This window comes from Cynocephalus volans, chromosome 1, assembly GCF_027409185.1.
Source record: "Cynocephalus volans isolate mCynVol1 chromosome 1, mCynVol1.pri, whole genome shotgun sequence".
NCBI lineage: Eukaryota > Metazoa > Chordata > Mammalia > Dermoptera > Cynocephalidae > Cynocephalus > Cynocephalus volans.
The window spans coordinates 122433584-122450871 of NC_084460.1; the positions used below are offsets into that span (position 1 = coordinate 122433584).

The 17288-nt window shown below is 43.3% G+C and overlaps 1 protein-coding gene and 2 pseudogenes across 1 annotated transcript in view; all 3 read right to left on the reverse strand.

The window, feature by feature from the left end:
- SEC22A (SEC22 homolog A, vesicle trafficking protein) overlaps window positions 1-2031 on the reverse strand; it is a 73062-nt gene extending 71031 nt beyond the window's left edge. The window contains exon 1 of the mRNA XM_063107977.1: window positions 2000-2031. The gene's annotated coding sequence lies outside the window, so the exon portion shown is untranslated. The remainder of the gene's footprint in view (window positions 1-1999) is intronic.
- A 5335-nt stretch (window positions 2032-7366) lies between these two features.
- Window positions 7367-8013, reverse strand: LOC134376032 (PRELI domain-containing protein 1, mitochondrial-like; annotated as a pseudogene).
- An 8174-nt stretch (window positions 8014-16187) lies between these two features.
- LOC134390758 (small ribosomal subunit protein uS5-like) lies at window positions 16188-17045 on the reverse strand (annotated as a pseudogene).
- Window positions 17046-17288: the final 243 nt, after the last annotated feature.

Below are 17288 nucleotides of genomic sequence, written 5' to 3' on the forward strand. Positions count from 1 at the left end.
CCTATTATGTGTGCTTGCACTGCACAATATGTGTAAGACTTCAGGTATAATCAACAGATTATACCCACATCTAGGAACAGTGCCCCAAACACATGCTTGCATGTGTCAATCCCCAACATTTGCATAACAACACTTAGTTTACAGTTAGGTAGGTATAACCTCCATTTTATAGATGAGGAAACTGAGGCTCACTTTCTCAATGTCACACTGCTAGAATATGGCAGAGCTGATATTTAAACCTAAGTTTCTTGTACCTCTACATTACTGTGCTACATCAGTCTCCCAAAACCAATCAGTGATACAAAAACTATCTAAGTACTTATTTTTAAATAATAAAAAATAACAGCTTACATTTTCTTTAAGAGGCAGTGCAGTATGGTAGTTAAGAGGATAGACTCTGGAGCCAAACTACCTGGGTTCAAATACTGGCTCCATTGAGTACCAGCGTTGTGGAAGTTTTGCTATTCTATACCTCAATTTCATCACCTATAAATTGAGGCTACTAATAGTATCTATCTCATAGGGTTGTTTTAAAGATACTATTAGTATCTACCTCATAGGATCATGTAAAGCACCTAAAACATTGCCTTGTAGTATACCAAAAGTACTAGATTGTGTTTGGTATTATTATTTATTGATTACCCTCTAGGGACTGGGCACTTTACACACATTACCTCATTTAAGCCTCCCATTAACCTGTGAGGTAGGTACTGTTAGTTCCTTTTTACCTCTGAGGAAATTCAAGCCCAGAAAATTTAAGTAATTTGTTCAACCCCTAAACTAGTACATGACAAAGTAGGGATTTGAATTCAGGCCTAACTCTAACTACTCTGTGATATATCATCTCTCAAAATATCCAAACTTCTTACTCAAATACATGAAGAGGAAAGTCACAGGCACCCCTTTGATAGGACCTGGGCTTCTTTCATACACCAACATAAAATATACTTAGACTTTAACCACACTCACAGCACTAAATGGATGTGAAGGTTCTCAACCATCTGGGATATGCTCAGATGTCCCATTAACTTAGTGCATAGTCACATGTGTCAGATTCAAATACTAAACCTTAATATGCCAGGAACTGTTAGTACCATTTAAGGAACTGCCTAATTCCTCACAATCTTAGCATGTGAGCAAATACCAGTAACATGGAATGTGATTCGGAGTTTTAAAAAGTGGGTGCTTCATCTGTTGACACTTTAGCCCAGGGCTGAGCTTTGCCTTAGCTGGATAGGTATAGGAGGGTCTGGTTCTCACGCTCTCCACCTGCCCCAGGTGGATGACACAGGAAACTAAGCAGCAGGAGAAATATCCAAAGCTGTTTTCACAGGCAGAGAGATTCAAGCCAGCTCGAGCTCGGCCTTCTCTTTCAGAGACCTCCTCCACTTGAGCCAATTGTTCAGGGCTCCTTTCAAAGTGCCACATCGTCCCCAAAGTGCCAAGGGCCTCAAGACGTTTCTGTGCGCCAACGTGGTGAAATCTTTGGTGTCAATGATCATTCGATCCCCACAAAACGCAAAGTAAGTCACTGATTCAAATCCCACCTTGTCTAAAAGAAATAGGAGACGCCACCTCAGGCTCTCTGGGGCCACCTAAACAGCCTAAGTGGATCCCAGTGTTTCTGACATCTGGGCCCGGGAATCCCCTCCCACGCACCCACAGCCGCTAGCAGCCCAGGGCGACTCCCCCTTGGACACTCCCATCCCGGCTGCCCCATAGTAGGAGCAAGTCGGCCGAGGGTCAACTGCTGCCCGCGCGGCCGCACAGACCCCTCAAGTCGAAGGGGACGCGGTCCCCACACGCCCGCCACTCCAGAGCTCCGCGGCCCCAACGACACCCGGCTCCCATCCCCACGGCACGGTCTTGGTTCTTGCCCGGGGCTAGGTCTGTAGATTCGAGGGCCGAGGCCGTGGCGGGAGAGCAAAAGGAGCACCCGGCCAGGGGTTCCAGCGGCCCCGAGAAGGCAGGAAAGAGGACCCAGAGGTGCCAGCAGTACCTGTCCGGCCGGGACCCGCGGCTCCGAGTGACGCGCCCCGCAGTGCATTGTGGGGCCCGGGAGAGGCCTTTCGTTGGGGCTGCCCCGCGCCCAACGTGGCTCGCGCCGGCGAAATCAAGCTCCGCCCCCGTTTTCTTGGCTCGCTCAGGCCAATCGGGTTCTGTGGGAAGCACACACTGACCCGCCCCCTCCCGGGGCCCGCCTTAGTCCCACCCTCTCCATAAGAGATTGGCAGCTTCTCTTGCACTTGGGCCAGGAGACTGCATGGTCCTCGGGGGACAGAATTATACCGTCCTTCAAAAATAAACCTAATCTCCCCCTCCTGCCTCCCAGTATCTGGGGGCATTTTTCTCTCATATGCAGCCAGCCCTACAGAAAACACTTATCCAAGGGGCTGGGGAAAACCCCATTTGGGTGAGCAAGGAAAGGACCTGCCCCCATCTACCACCACACACAGGAAGGAAATTAACCATGGCAGAGAGATGACAGATGCTTGCCCTGCGGCCGCTTCCAGCCTTCGCATGGTTATGCATTATTTAACAAGCATTTACTGAATGTCTACCATGCGACAAGTACCTTTGGGCATTATACTACAGGAGTCAGCATAACACTCGATGGAATTTAAGGTGTAATAGGAGCGAGAGACATTAAAGCATAAATTGTTACATAATTATAAATTGTGATCAGTACTATGAAGGGAAATTAGTGGGTGCAATGATGGATTAATTTTGAACTGTCAGGGAAGAGCCCTCTGAATAAATGCCTTTTAAGCTCCAGGCATATTAAAGAGCCTTAAAAATGTTCTTGGCCAAAGGAACGTATGTGTAAGGTTGTTGGGGCATGTAAGAACTTGGTGTGTTCTAGAAACTGAAAAGAAGTCAGTGTGGCTGGTGTAGTGAGCAAGGAGAAGCTGGGGCTGAGATGGGGCAGGGGCCAGACCATGCTGGCTCTTACTGGCCACATTACAGATTTCAGACTGTCTTTTGGAAGGTATCCTAAAATCAGTGGGCAGCTAACAAAGACTGTTAAGTAGGATCTGATTTACATATTTAAAAGCTCATTTGGCGTGCTTGTGAGGAATAGATTGGAAGAGGGCAAGAAGGGATGCTGGAAGGTCAGTTTGGGGGCAGTTACATTAGCCAAGGCCAGAAATGATGGTGACATGAATTAGAGTAATGGCAATAGAGACAGAAAGAGGTGGATAATTTCAAAGTATGTATGAATCAGAGGTGGAATCAAGGGACTTAATAATGGATTGGTTTGTCAGGAAGGGTCAAGAAAAGAGGAGTATTAAGGATGACTCCTTAAGTAACTAGATAGATTAAGAAGCCATTTACTGATTGAGAGAACATAGAAGGAGGATCAAATAGTTTGGAATACGTTAGATTTGAGAAGCTTATAAGTGCAGATGTTGAGCACATTTGGATATGTAAGTCTAGAGTTCAGAAGAAAATCTGACCTAATTATATAAATTTGGTGTTTGTTGGAGTGAGTTAATCTAGCAATTCCACTCCTAGATACATACTCAACAGAGATATATTCATATGTTCACAGGATGAATAAATCTGAGAATATTCACATGCAGAATATTATACAAGAAAGCAAATAAACAATCTACAACTACACACAATGCATGGATGAATCTCACAATCGTGAAATTGAGTAAAATAAGTTAAACACAAAAGTGCATACTTGTAGTATTCCACTTATATAATGTTCAAAACCAAAAATATACATAATGATAAAAATCAGGATATTGGTTACTGTTGGGTAGTATTAATATTTGGAAAGGAGCATGGGGGACTTCTAAAGTTCTAATAATGCTCTTGATCTGGAATTTGGTTACACGGTGTGTTCAATTAATGAAAATTCATCAAGCTGTACACTTATGATTCATACAATTTTTCAGTATGTATTTTCTTATTCAATAGAAAGTTTACATTTTAAAAATGCTAAGGATGATTCAGACATTAATAAGTCACTAGTACCAGACTAAGCCTCCTACCACAAGCAATAAAAAACTGCACCAAATCTATGAAACAACTGTTTTCAGGCATTGGACAATAGGCATAGTAAGATTGTGATCACGGAAAGAAGGAAAGCAAACAAGATAAGCCCAAAAATTTCCTCAGATTTCTTCCTGGAGGTATTTACCTAATCATAGGATGGAAGGAAGCCAAGCAGAGTACAGTACTCTTGTTAACTGAGGAGACAGAAATTGGAATTAAGAGAGATTGAAGCAATTGATATTTGCAGGACGTATTACCCGAGAAAGAGCTCCAGAAATACACACATAAGGTTTCCTTAAATCTTTGGTGTAAGTTTGAGGTTAGACTCTGTGAGGTTGGTAAATAATAAAAGCTGAACAGCTACTGGAGCTTGAATAGAGTTTGGAAACATTTGAGCTCTAATTGAAATGTGGTAATCTTATTAAAAACCTGGGGCATTTGGTAGAAAGTCCACAGAAAGGCCACACTTTAAAATAAGGCTAAATTAGCCCAATAGAAAAGACTATTCTAGATCCAATCAAACAAAGCTGAAAAAGAGATCTGCAAGTAAATTAATTGCTTGCTTGTATGAAACTTAACAGTCTTTAAAGAAAGACAACAAAATCCAGGCACTTGATCATGTAACACTGACAATGTATAATATCCAATCAAATAATACTATACATGTGAAGGAGCAGAAAAATTGTGCACCATAAACAGGGAAAAAATCAGTCAAGAGAAACAGACCCAGAAATGACAAAGATGATGAAATTAGATGTTAAATCAGATAAGAACTTTAAAACAGCTATTGTAAATATGGCCAAGAATTTAAAGGGACATAAATATAAAATGACAAATGGAAACCATAAAAAAGAACCAAATCAAACTTATAGAGCATAAAAATACAATATCTGCAATGAAAATTTTGCTCTATAGGCTTAACAGCAGATTAGATACCACCAATGAAAATATTAGTAAATGAAGAAACAGTGCAAAAGAATTATCTATATTAAAGCACAGAGAAAAAAAGTTGGAAAAAAAAAAAAAAAAGAACAATGCCTTTGTGACCTGTGGGTCAATACAAAACTATCTAACATACGTGGAATCAGAGCCCTGGAAAGACAGGAGAGGGGATAAAAAATATTTGAAGTGATGATGGCCAAAATTTTTCTAAATTTGATGAAAAGTATAAACCCACAGATCCAAAAAAAGTAAACTAACACCAAACAGGCTAAACACGAAGAAAGCCACACCAAGTCACATTACACTCAAACTGCTGAAAAAGAAAATATTAGAAACAACCAGAGAAAAATCAGAAGCCACATTGCATATAGAGAGCAAAGATAAGAAGCACTATTGACTTCACACTTTCCAACAAAAAGAATGCAAGCCAAAATATAATGAAATGAAATCTTAAAGTCCAGAAAGAGAAAAATCTATAAACCTCAAATTCAATACTCAGCAAAAATTCTTTTAAAAAAATGAAAGTGAAATAATGACACTTTCAGGCAAACATAAAATGAGAAAATTTGTTGCTAGCAGACCTGAATTATAATAAATGCTAAAGAAAGTTCTTTGGATTAAATTAAAATGATGTCAGATGCAAGCTCAAATTCACGCAAAGGAAAAGAAAGTATTAAAAATGGTGAATATGTGAATCAATATAAAGATTTTTTCTTTTTAAATTTTCTCTAATACAATTAACAAATGGTGAATATGTGAATCAATATAAAGATTTTTTCTTTTTAAATTTTCTCTAATACAATTAACAATTCAATGAAAAAATAGTTTTCATAAGTGCTTTGAGAATTTTATAACAAGTGAAGAAGTAAAACATACGTTAATTATATCGTAAAGGAAAAGGGAATGGATATACACTGTTACAAGGCTTTTATACCATAAATGAAGTGGTATAATATTATTTAAATGTAGAATATGATAAGTTAAAGATACGTATTGGAAGAGAAAGACTAAAGGAAAAAAAAGAGAAACTAAAAGCTAATAAGGCAATAAAGGAATTAAAATTAGAATACTATGATGAATTTGATCCAAAAGAAGCCTAGAAAAGGGGGAAATGGAGTAAAGAACAAATAGAGCAAATAAAAAATAAGTTACCAATATTATAGATTTAAAACCAACAATAGTGATAATTATATTAAATGTAAATGGTCTAAACACTGCAATTAAAAGGCAAAGATTGTCATATTGGTTTTTGTTTTGTTTGTTTTTTAAGGCAAGACTCAACTATATGCTATCTACAAGAAGTCCACTTTAAAAATGAAGACATAGATAGGTAAGAGTAAAAAGACAGGGAAAAAATTACTAATTTGGAAAACGGTTAAGTAGCTTATTAATATCAGACAAACTGAACTTCAGAAAAAGGCTGCAGAGGAATGTTTCATAATGATAAATGAGTTTTTTCATGAAAAAGGCATAACAATCCTAAATAAGTATGCATCTAATAACAGAGTTTCAAGTATATGAAGCAAAACTGATAAAAATAAAGTGAAAAATAGATAGCTTCATAATTATACTTGGAAATTTTAGCAATCTTCTCTCAGTAAGTGATAGAATAAGTACACAAAAAATCAATAAGATGTAGAAGACACAAACCGATTTAAAGCAATGGCATTTATAGAACAATTCACCAAACACCAGCAGAACACACATTCTTTTCAAGGGCACACAGAATATTCATCAAGAAAGACCATATTTTGGGCCCCAAAAATAATTTTTAAAAAACGTTATGTGGAGCAAAAGAAACCAGACACTATAAAGTACATTCTATATTTTTCATATATATAAAGTTCTAAACAAGCAAAACTAATCTGTAGTGAAAAGAAAAGCATAAAATGGTTGCTTCTAATTGTTGGATTGACTAAAAGAAGCATAAAGGTGCTTTCGAGGGTGCTAATAATGTTCTATATCTTTTTTTTTTTTTTTTAATTCAGCAAGTATTTATTGAGTGCCTATTATGCTAGATATTGTTCCAGGTACTCAGGACACATCAGAGAACAAAGCAAAGAGCCCTACCCTCATGGAGTTTGCAGTGTATCATTTATTACCACCTCAACTGCATACTATCTGTGACCCTGGGCAAGTCACCACAACTCTCTGTGCCTCTGTCCTCAACTGCCCAATAGGGGGACAAGGAGGCTAAGCTCGGACCTGGATGACATACCTGGTGTATTATAGATGCTGAACAGGACACCCACCCCCAACCCACCACCCAGACAGTAGATAGGGCTGGAAATTTACTTTTAATAATAAAGTACAATGGGGAGAAGGCAGAGGGAGTTGAGCCGAGTTGTCTGGTGTGCTGTGGCAGAGGTGGGGAGGACCCAGGCTGCACCAGGACCTGGACTGGCTATACAGATTACTACTGCTGCTGCTTCATGGTGGCTGCCTTGTTGGCTAGGTCCTTCCATTGGCCACCTCTGTAGCTGCCAGTGCCATCTCATTTGCCTTCTCCTTGGCTTCCTTGGGGGTCTCAATGAGTGTTTTAGAAGGAGCCTCACCTTGCAGCTTGGCTAAGATGTATTCAAAACCCTTCATAGTCTTGGTCACGTTGTTTTGAACCAGCCAAGACCAAATTCCTGGCCAGCTGTGAGGACACCAGATAAGCTAGAGGAGACCCAGGCTTCCCTGCGGATTTCAGTCCAGCCACTGTTGTCAGAGTTCACACAGTAAACACATCGCTCCTCTACCACCATCAGTGGGGCGTGGTTGATGTTCCAGGTGAAGGTGGTCATGGTCTGATTCTGTGGGTCCACAACAGAGTCCTCCAGGATGTACACTAAGTTAGCAACATTGGCATGAAACAGTCGCTCGGCCCAGTTGGGAGTCCCGTTGGTCTTGGTCAGGAGTTGCCGGGACAGGAGCTTCTGGTCAGGGGTCACCTCCCAGTGTACTGTCTTCTGTCAAGACATGTTTGCTGTAGGGATTCGGGTACCACTGCCACAAGGCAGCAAACATTTGGTTCCAGGAACTCTGGAGCACACTGAGGCCCAGAAAATACTTCACCATCTTCCCAGCTGGGGCCTGCTCAGCACCCGCACAGCACCGGGAGTGCGTGGGCCGGGGGGCACACGGACCACCAGGCTCGCAGCCCAGTCACCACCATGCAGCGCTCAAGCTGCTGCCGCCACCATGAGGCCTTGTCAAGCCGCGCCAATGTGGTGTATCTTGATAGGGGTTCGGGTTGCACTGGTGTATGCATTTTTCAGAACTCGTTAAATGATACACTTAAGATTTTTGCATTTCATTGTATGTAAATTTTACTTGGAAAGAAAAAAATGGCATATAAATATTGAATTCTAATAAGCAAGTCTGAAACTACTTTTGTGTTTTCTAGGCTTGAGCCTAGAAATGGGAGTCAGGTTTCTCACGTTAGGAAAAGGAGTTAAAAATAAGGGAGTTGCCTGAAAATACAAGAGTAAAATGCCACTTCCACTAAATGGAACCAAAGATCTTTGGAAAAATGTTGACCTCAGGGCTGAGCCCAGAAAGTACAATGTGAGTCTGGATCATCTTGTGTCAGAAAGCAAGGAAGTGCCAAAGAATGACAGGGATATACTAAAGGGACATAGGAGGCAGCTTGAAGAACTCTCACTGATCAGATCTTGGACTAATGATTTTAGTGTTTTATAACCCATTGAATGGAACAGACTCCATATCTACCACAGCCAACTCCTTGATTTGGTAGAACCCACTTCTCCAGGAATCGGGTGGGCTCTCTTCCTGAGGGGAAGTTTAGAGGAGGGAAGGTAGTGAGACAAACTACAGCTGATGCATTTATCTGAAGGCTACAATTGATACTGTTATGGACTGAATGTTTATGTGCCCCCAAATTCATTTATTGAAGCTCTAATTCCCAATGTGATGGTATTTGGAGGTGGTGCCTTTGAGAGGTGATCAGGGTTAGATGAGGTCATGAGGGTGGAGCCCTCATGATGAAATTAATGCCCTTGTAGGAAGAGGAAGAGATACAAGGTAGCTCTCTTTACCATGTGAGGATACATCCAGAAGGCAGCCATCCGCAAGCCAGGAAGAAGGCCCTCACCAGAGCCTGACCATGCTGGCTCCCTGGGCTTGGACTACGTAGCGTTTGGGACTGTGAGAAATAATTGTCTGTTGTTAGGCCACCCAGTCTATGGTCTCTTGTTACAGCATCCTGAGACGACTAAGAAACCCTTCTTCACTATCCACTCTAGGTGTCCTTCATCATCAGTTGCCAACTCTGCTAGCCTCAGTGTCTTACCTAGTGGCAAGAGCCTGACTCTCATTCCCAAGGGACCTGAGCCCTGGTCATCAGACCCTTCTCAGGCCATTCTTACTATTCCTGTTTCTTTTTCAGTCACAAGTGGGCAAAGGAGTACTATGAGGCTCCTAACTGAATCACCTGGGTTCCATACTAGTCCCCACTGCTCCCATTTTGTAAAGGCAGTCCTACCTTCTCCTGGTGATCAAAAACCCCTGCCAAGACAGTGACCCTCCTCTTGCCTGGTCCCTGGACACAGGAGCCAAAAGTTCTCAGTCATGAGCCATAGCTCATAATTCCATGGGACTCTTGTTGAATCCCGTGGTGATGGTGTGCCACTTTTGGAGACCGGGAATCAAACCCCTCAGAGCCCAGAGTTGTAAAGACAAGAAATACAAAATTTCACAGTGGGTCATTGAGATTGACAGTAAGAGATGTCACTCTGCTTCTACCCCTTGGTACCCAAACCTATGCATTTTTCCTGTGGGGGATACAAGGAATGGTGGCTTTTTTCTGGAGTGAATGCCCTCAGCCTCCTTGTCACCCAGGTTTGGTTTCTTCTGCTGGTACAATCTGAGTAGTATTCTTGTCAGCTGCCCATCTATGTTGTCCCTATGGAGGCCAGGCTCTGTTAGCCATTTCCACAATTCTCTGCAGTCCTGCTGGCTGCCACTCTGGCTTTGCCAGTTATTACAAAAATCACAAGCTTTTGGTGGCTAAACATTGCCACTTGGCCTCTGTGTGATATCCCTATGATACGAGGGGTCAAATTCTGTAACAGCCTCAGCTACCATCAGCCCTGGCTTTCACAGAGGACCCCTGCTGAGCCTCTTAGTGATGCGCCCTCATCACAGCTCATTCCTTTGGGCTTTCCTGTGAACATACTTATCTGGCGAGTCTTCCAGCCATGCACAGTGTAACCGTTCCAGCATGCCCACTTCTGCTTTTAATCCCTTCCTCCTCTGCCTGCCATAGAAATTCGGGCATTTCAGCTTCACTGTGTGAGCCATCGCTTTTCCACCCTTAAAGGAGCCATCCTAGGAGTGAACTCCCATCACCCCCTGCAGGCCTGGGTTCTTGCTAGGTGTTAAATCCTATATCTCAGGAAAGTGCTCCCAAGTCAATAAACCCTTCCCTGCCCTATAAGATTGCCTTATTGCCCTATTAATCTGGCCCCTTAGATTAAGTCACACACACACTCCCTCAGCTCCTTCTGTACACATTGACCAGATCTTGCAGCTTCTTGGGTATGTAGCAACTATCCTTCCTTATAAGTTCCACAATGTCCTTAGCTGGGTTATACTGTGACTTGGGCCTTGTTATAGACCTGGTGGCCAGAAGGTGAGGACAGGGGCATATGTTACCTTCCGAGGGCAGGTACCAGCTCTTAATATGGAGAGCTGAGCCACAGCCACTTCTGCAGGCTCAGAAGGCTCAGAGGAGACTGGGGGAGAGTGGGGGTGTCAATTCAGGGTCACCTACCCATAGGATCCTTTCCTTGTGTCTCGTTTCTCTACAAATGTTTCCCCGCAGCACTCTGATCTTGGCATAAAAATCATGATTTGATTGGCTTTTAACCTCTTAAGTCCTGGATTTTGTCCTGGGGTTTTTCTGCCCTCCCAGTAGAGATGAAAGCTTCTTTTCATTCATATATATTATGTATTTATAATATATATTTGTATATATATGCAACCTGTGGTCCTCTAGCTTCCACACCTGATTTTCAACTGACTGTTACTTACCCTTATCTGTTTATTCTATTTCTGTGTGGAGCCTTAGTGGCAGTCAGCAATAACCATCCAATACATTATCCTTATAGTTAGTTACTCTTTTCTTCATGTCTTAAGTGCCTGATACATTTGGCCCTGTGTCAGGTCAAAATGATCAGGCTATTATATTCTTGCCTCACAAAGTCACCAGATGTGGACTTTCCCAAGATGAGCAAGACATCAAACAAGGTGGCTCTCTGAAGCACACAGAAATGATGTATGTCTGTGGCTGACGTGGAGATTCCTTTAGTAAAGGAGCTATCGGCTGAAGGCTACCTGCTGACCATTCTCTCTGCAGCTGGGTGACAAGTCCTCCCTTGCAGGAGAATCTCCATGTCAGCCACAGACATACATCATTTCTGTGTATTCCTGCCAAAAATGAAAAACCTGAAAATAATCACATGGAAACTACAGGCTAACTCAAATTGAAGGGCATTCTTCATAACAGCTGGCTCATACTCTTCAATAATGTCAATGTCAAGAAAGGTAAAGAAAGGCTGAGGCTATTTTCCAGATTAAAGGAGACTAAAGAGACATTACAATTAAATACAATGTCTGATCCTGAATTAGATCCTGGGCTGGGGGAAGAAATAGCCATAGAGAACATTATTTGGAAAACTGATGACATCGGAATGTGGACAATGGATTAAACAGTAGTAGTGTATCAATATTAAATGTTCTGGGGCCGGCCCCAGGGCTCACTCAGGAGAGTGCGGTGCTGGTAGCACCGAGGCTGTGGGTTCAGATCCTATATAGGGATGGCCGGTGCGCTCACTGGCTGAGCGTGGTGCAGTCCACACCGTGCCGAGGGTTGCAATCCCCTTACCGGCCAGAAAAAAAAAAAAGTTCTGGTTTTGATCATTTAAATTTTATTTAATTTTAATTAATTTAAAATTTTAAAGTTGAAGAAATGTGAAACTTCTAAAATATTGATGATGTGTGTTGAAATGATAATATGTCGATATGTGGTTAAATACATTATGATCAATTTTCTCTGTTACTGCTACTAGAAAATTTAAAGTTACATATGTGGTTTGCATTGTATTTCTATTGGACAGCACTGTTTTATACCATCGCTTTTTTGTAATACAGAAATCAAGACTATTCTAGTACTCTCACTATCCCTTTCTTCTTCTTTTTTTAAATTCATTTTATTTATTGAATCAAAATCGATTATACATATTTTTGGAGTTGAACATTGAAATATATTGATCAAATCAATATTATTAGCATATATGTGGTTACAAATTGTAATTATTCTTTATGCCCCTTGTCCAACCTCTCCCCTTCCCTCATTCCCTCCTCCTCCCCCCTCTAATTGCCCTAGATTTCTTCTCTCCTTCTGAAAGAATAACGGTTACTCTGTTAATTTGTTGCCTAGATGATCTGTCCAACGCTGAGAGGTGTGTTCAGGTCCCCCAATATTATCATAGAGCAGATGCTTCTTCCGTCACTCTGAAATGGGCTTTGTGGAGAGAGACATCCTCTTCTTTTCTTTATCTCTGCTGGTGACTCTCGTTGTGTGAATGCACGCCAGTGGTTGGCGGGCCATGTGCATGGTGGCTGTGGCGTCTAGCCACTTTTGCGGCAGCCATGGTTATTGTGGTGGCTGTGGTGGGCCACCCACAGGAAGGTGCTGCTTTTGATATGCTCCTTGCACTGGTGGTATGCCTGGTTGTGGGGTGTGTCTGGTCCCCTTTGCCATGCCTCTGGTCCCTCGGCGGGTCCCTGGGCAGGCCCCAAGGCACTGGCATGGTGTGCCTGGTTGTGGGAGAGATGTCCAGTCCCCTTCTCCATGCCCTAGGTCCCTGGGCAGGCTCCAAGGCACTGGCATGGTGTGCCTGGTTGTGGGAGAGATGTCCAGTCCCCTTCTCCATGCCCTGGGTCCCTAGGTGGGCCCCAAGGCACTGACGTGGTGTGCCTGGTTGTGGGAGAGAGGTCTGGTCCCCTTCTCCATGCCTTGGGTCCCCAGGTGGGCCCTGAGGTGCTGGTGTGGTGTGCCTAGTTGTGGGAGGAGGATCCAGTCCCTGGCTCCATGCCACGGGTCTCTGCACTGGCCCTAAGGTGCTGGCACAGTTTGCCTGGAAGTGGGAGTGGGGTCCGGTCCCTGGATCAAAGCCCCTAGTTCCCAGGCAGGCCCCAAGGTGCTGGTGGTGTGCCTGGGCCGGAACTAATTTTTTGTCCTTTGCTTCTAACACGTAGGGGAACTTCCTGTGGGGACCAGTACTTGAGCTGTGTGGTTGAGCTCAATTGCTGCTTTGCTGCTGTTTCCCTAGGGAAGGCTTTTTGTGCAGCTCAGGGTTTAATGGATGATCTTATAGGTACTTCCTGCTCTCCAGAGACCCTGTGGATCTGTGTTGTGTAGAATCTCTGATCTGGGCCTGAGTTTTATCATCAAACTGCACCCCATGCAATTCTGCATTCCCCAGTCCCCTCTGAGTGGTCCTGTGCTGACTGGGGGCAGATTGGCTGTCCTTGCTGTGTCCCAGTGTTTTCCTGGTGAGTCTGTCTCCCCCACCGCCCATGCTCCAAACACTTCCCATGGGATGGGCCCTACACTGGTCCCTTGCGATGACTCACCGGCCTCTGAATGGCTCCCCTTTTTCAGCTGTTCTGGCTCCTCACTCCTGTGTGGGTCCATGGGAAACCTATTAGTGGTCTTGCTGTCCTCTTCTCTCCTGCTGCCTCCAAGTAACTCCATCTGAAGGGCACAGCTGCGGCTTCTGCAGACTCCTGCTCCATGCGCTCAGCAGCTCGAGCCTTAAAACAGTCGCAGCCCAAAATGCTCAGAGCAGCGTTTTCTTTCTCTCATCATGGTTTTTCCCACCTTCGTGAACTCTGTAGGTCTCTTGTCCTCTTCCCCTGAACTCCAGCGGCCCCGGCTTGGCTGATGTTACATTTTTATAGTTGTAAATTGGTTGATTTATGGGAGAGAGTGACGCTGGGGACCATATATTCTGCCATTTTGACCGGAACCCATTCCTTTCTTTTTTTAACATGCCCTGCTTTGAGATTGTGCTATTGGTATGTGAATCAGTTCTGTGGAAACCCTGAGTTTTTAAACTGTGGCAAGGGATAAATAGGGTTGAGCCTCTGAGCAGCTGGCCATCAGGAGGAGCCTCTTGAACATAAAAGCTCCCAGTGGACCTGGTAGGGGAGGGAGGTGCAAATTAGCATTTGGGTGAGGAATGTGTGAGCTTTGGAACTCAGCACTGTAGAACCAGGAGGAAAGAGCTGCAGGCAGGAGGGACTGGAGAGGCTGGGGGTGGGGTAAGGGGTAGGGATTTCTTAACACTGCAGTTGCATCAATAGCTTTGCCCCTGTGGCATCTTTTCTTTGTCTCCAATACTACACATCAAAAGCCATGTTTAACACACAGGTGTTATATTTTTATGATATTACCTTCCTTGCAGGTTAGCACCATCTTTGACAGTCATATTTCTAAAAAATAGAGGAAGGAAAGGTTTTTTTTATCTGTATTTGAAAATTCTGAAAAAACATTTCCACCACTCTGTAAATGGCTCACCATCCAAAACTGTATTTTAATTAACGCTTCACACATTTACAAATGTTGTGTGCCCTTTTGTGCTGGGCAGTGACAATGATAAATATGATTTGTTCCCCTCCCCTAAGGAGCTCATAGGATAGGGACAGAAATATGTATAAAGACAATGACAACTGCTATGGCCTGAATGTATCCCCCAAAATTCACATGTTGAAACTTAATCACCAATATAATAGTATTAAGAGGTGGGGTCTTTAGGTGGTAAATAGGTCATGAGGTCAGAGCCTTCATGGGTGGGATTAGGGCTCTTATAAAAGGGCTTGAAGAAGTGGGTTAGCTCTCTTCCTCTCTTCTGCCTTGTGAGGACCAAGCATTTGTCCCCTTTGGAGAACACAGTGACAAGGCACCATCTTGGAAGCAGACCAGGCCTTCACCAGACATCACCTAGTGGCACCTTGATTATGGACTTCCCAGCCTCCAGAACTGTGAGAAATAAGTTTCTGTTGCTATAAATGACCCAGTCTCAAGTATTGTGTTATAGCTGCACAGACTAAGACAACAACCTAATGAGAGAAATGTCAATAACAACCTGACCAGAGGGCTCTGGGAGATTACAAAGGGACTGAGATGGAGAGAAATAGGGAAAACTTTTCACAAAAAGAGGTAATGTTTGTGAGTTACGGGAAGAATACAAGTTTATCAGACAGACTGTGACAGGGCATGGAGAAGGGGATCTGTAGTTGTAAAGGCATGGACACATGGAACAGCATTAACAGTTCAGGGAACTGCAAGCGATCTCCTATTCCTAGGAGCATAGATGGGAAATGAAGCCAAAAGAAAGGCCAGATTCCAAAGAGCTGAGACTTTCATCTTCCTGCAATGGGAAGACACTTTCTTCAATGGGAAGATTTTTAACAGAGGAATAATAAGATCAGGTTTGTGTTTTTAAAATAAGCATGGGGCCGGCCCGTGGATCACTTGGGAGAGTGTGGGGCTGATAACACCAAGGCCATGGGTTCGGATCCCTATATAGGGATGGCCGGTTGGCTCACTTGGAGAGTGTGTTGCTGACAACACCAAGTCAAGGGTTAAGATCCCCTAACCGGTCATCTTCAAAAAAAAAAAAAGCATATTCTATAGTTGTAAAAAAAAGTCAACTATAAAACAGTTATAAGATAGCTATAAGAAAATAAAGGTGCATCTGATTTTGGGATAACGAAGAGCTTCTAAGTATGGAAGCAATGAAGAGCAAAATTGAAATTCACACAGGAAACTGAGGGAAATATATGCCATATATGACAAAGAATACAAACATATCAATAAGAGGGTGAGGAACACTCCCATTGCAAATAGGCAAGGGACCTGAAAAGACAATTCACAAAAGAACTAAAAGTGGCTGACAAACATTTAAATGATAATTAAAGGGAAAAAATTAAATATCCTCCCTTTCTACCAGGAATTATACTTCAGAGTAGACAAGTAGTCCCAATAGAGGAGGGAAAGCTGCGTTTAATAGACTAATATGAAATAAATATAACAGAAGGAATGATAGAATCAGAAAATCACCATTTTCAAGCCTGAATGAAAACATTGACTTAGATAGAAAAATAACATTTTTTTTTAAACAGGCTTAATAAATTAACTTTATTTTTCCTGTGTGAAAACCCTATGTTGTAGTCATGGCTGGAGCCTGGGTCCTCTGCACAGAGACTCCAGTGCGGGTCTTTACAAGATGGTCAGTGAATTCCTGATAGGGAGACTTGGTGAAAACAATCTCCTTTCAGAAGACGGGGGATCAGAGAGCTGTAGGTCTTGGAGATGGCATCAAAGGTGGCCTTGGCAAAGTTGCCTAGGGTGGCCGTGCAGCCCCTGGCTGAGATGTAGCAGTCATCAATACCAGCCATCAGCAGCAGCTACTTGGGCACGGCGGCCAAGACGATGCCAGGACCTCTGGGGACAGGGATGAGGCACACAAGCACAGAGCCACAGTATCCTGTCACCTTGCAAGGGACAGTGTGGGGCTTGCCAATCTAGTTCCCTCAGTAGCCTTTCTGCACCGGGACATTGGAGAGATTGGTCAGGATGATGTCCCCTCAGGTAGTGGTGGCTACCTCCTTGGAAAACTTAACACCCAGACTGACTTGGCCATTGTAGTCCCCGATGGCAACAAATGCATTGAATATGGTCCGCTGGCCAGCACAGGTCTGCTTTTGCACTGGCATAATCTTCAAAAACTCATCCTTGAGGGATGCCCCCAGGAAAAAGTCAAAGATCTCAGACTCCTTGATGGGCAGAGAAAAGAGATAGATCTCCTTCAGAGACTTTGTCCTCATGTCCTTGACCAAGTGGCCCAGCTTGGTGATGAAGATCCACTTCTCGTCCTCGGCCTTGCCTCCATGAGCTCCATGGCCCAGCCCAGGCCCTGGATGTCGCTGCTGAAGGCTCCATGAAAGCCACTGAAGCCCCCCATTCCGGGGCCCCTGGAGCCTCCAGGCCCTTCTGCTGCAGCAGCGTCATCTGCCATTTGATGATCTCTCAAATAAGAAGCTAGAAATTAACTATTGATGGTAAAGTCATTAGGTGAATGGTAGATGGACAAAAGATATTCTTACGGTGCCAAAGCACATCTCACAAATTACTGAACAGTCCGAAGAGGAAAACCCATCTACATAATGAAAGAAGCAGATTGCCACCACCATAATCCAGGGGTCAACCTTAGCATCACTAATGACTGACCTTGAGGTGTTATGGGTCAGTCTCCTGACGT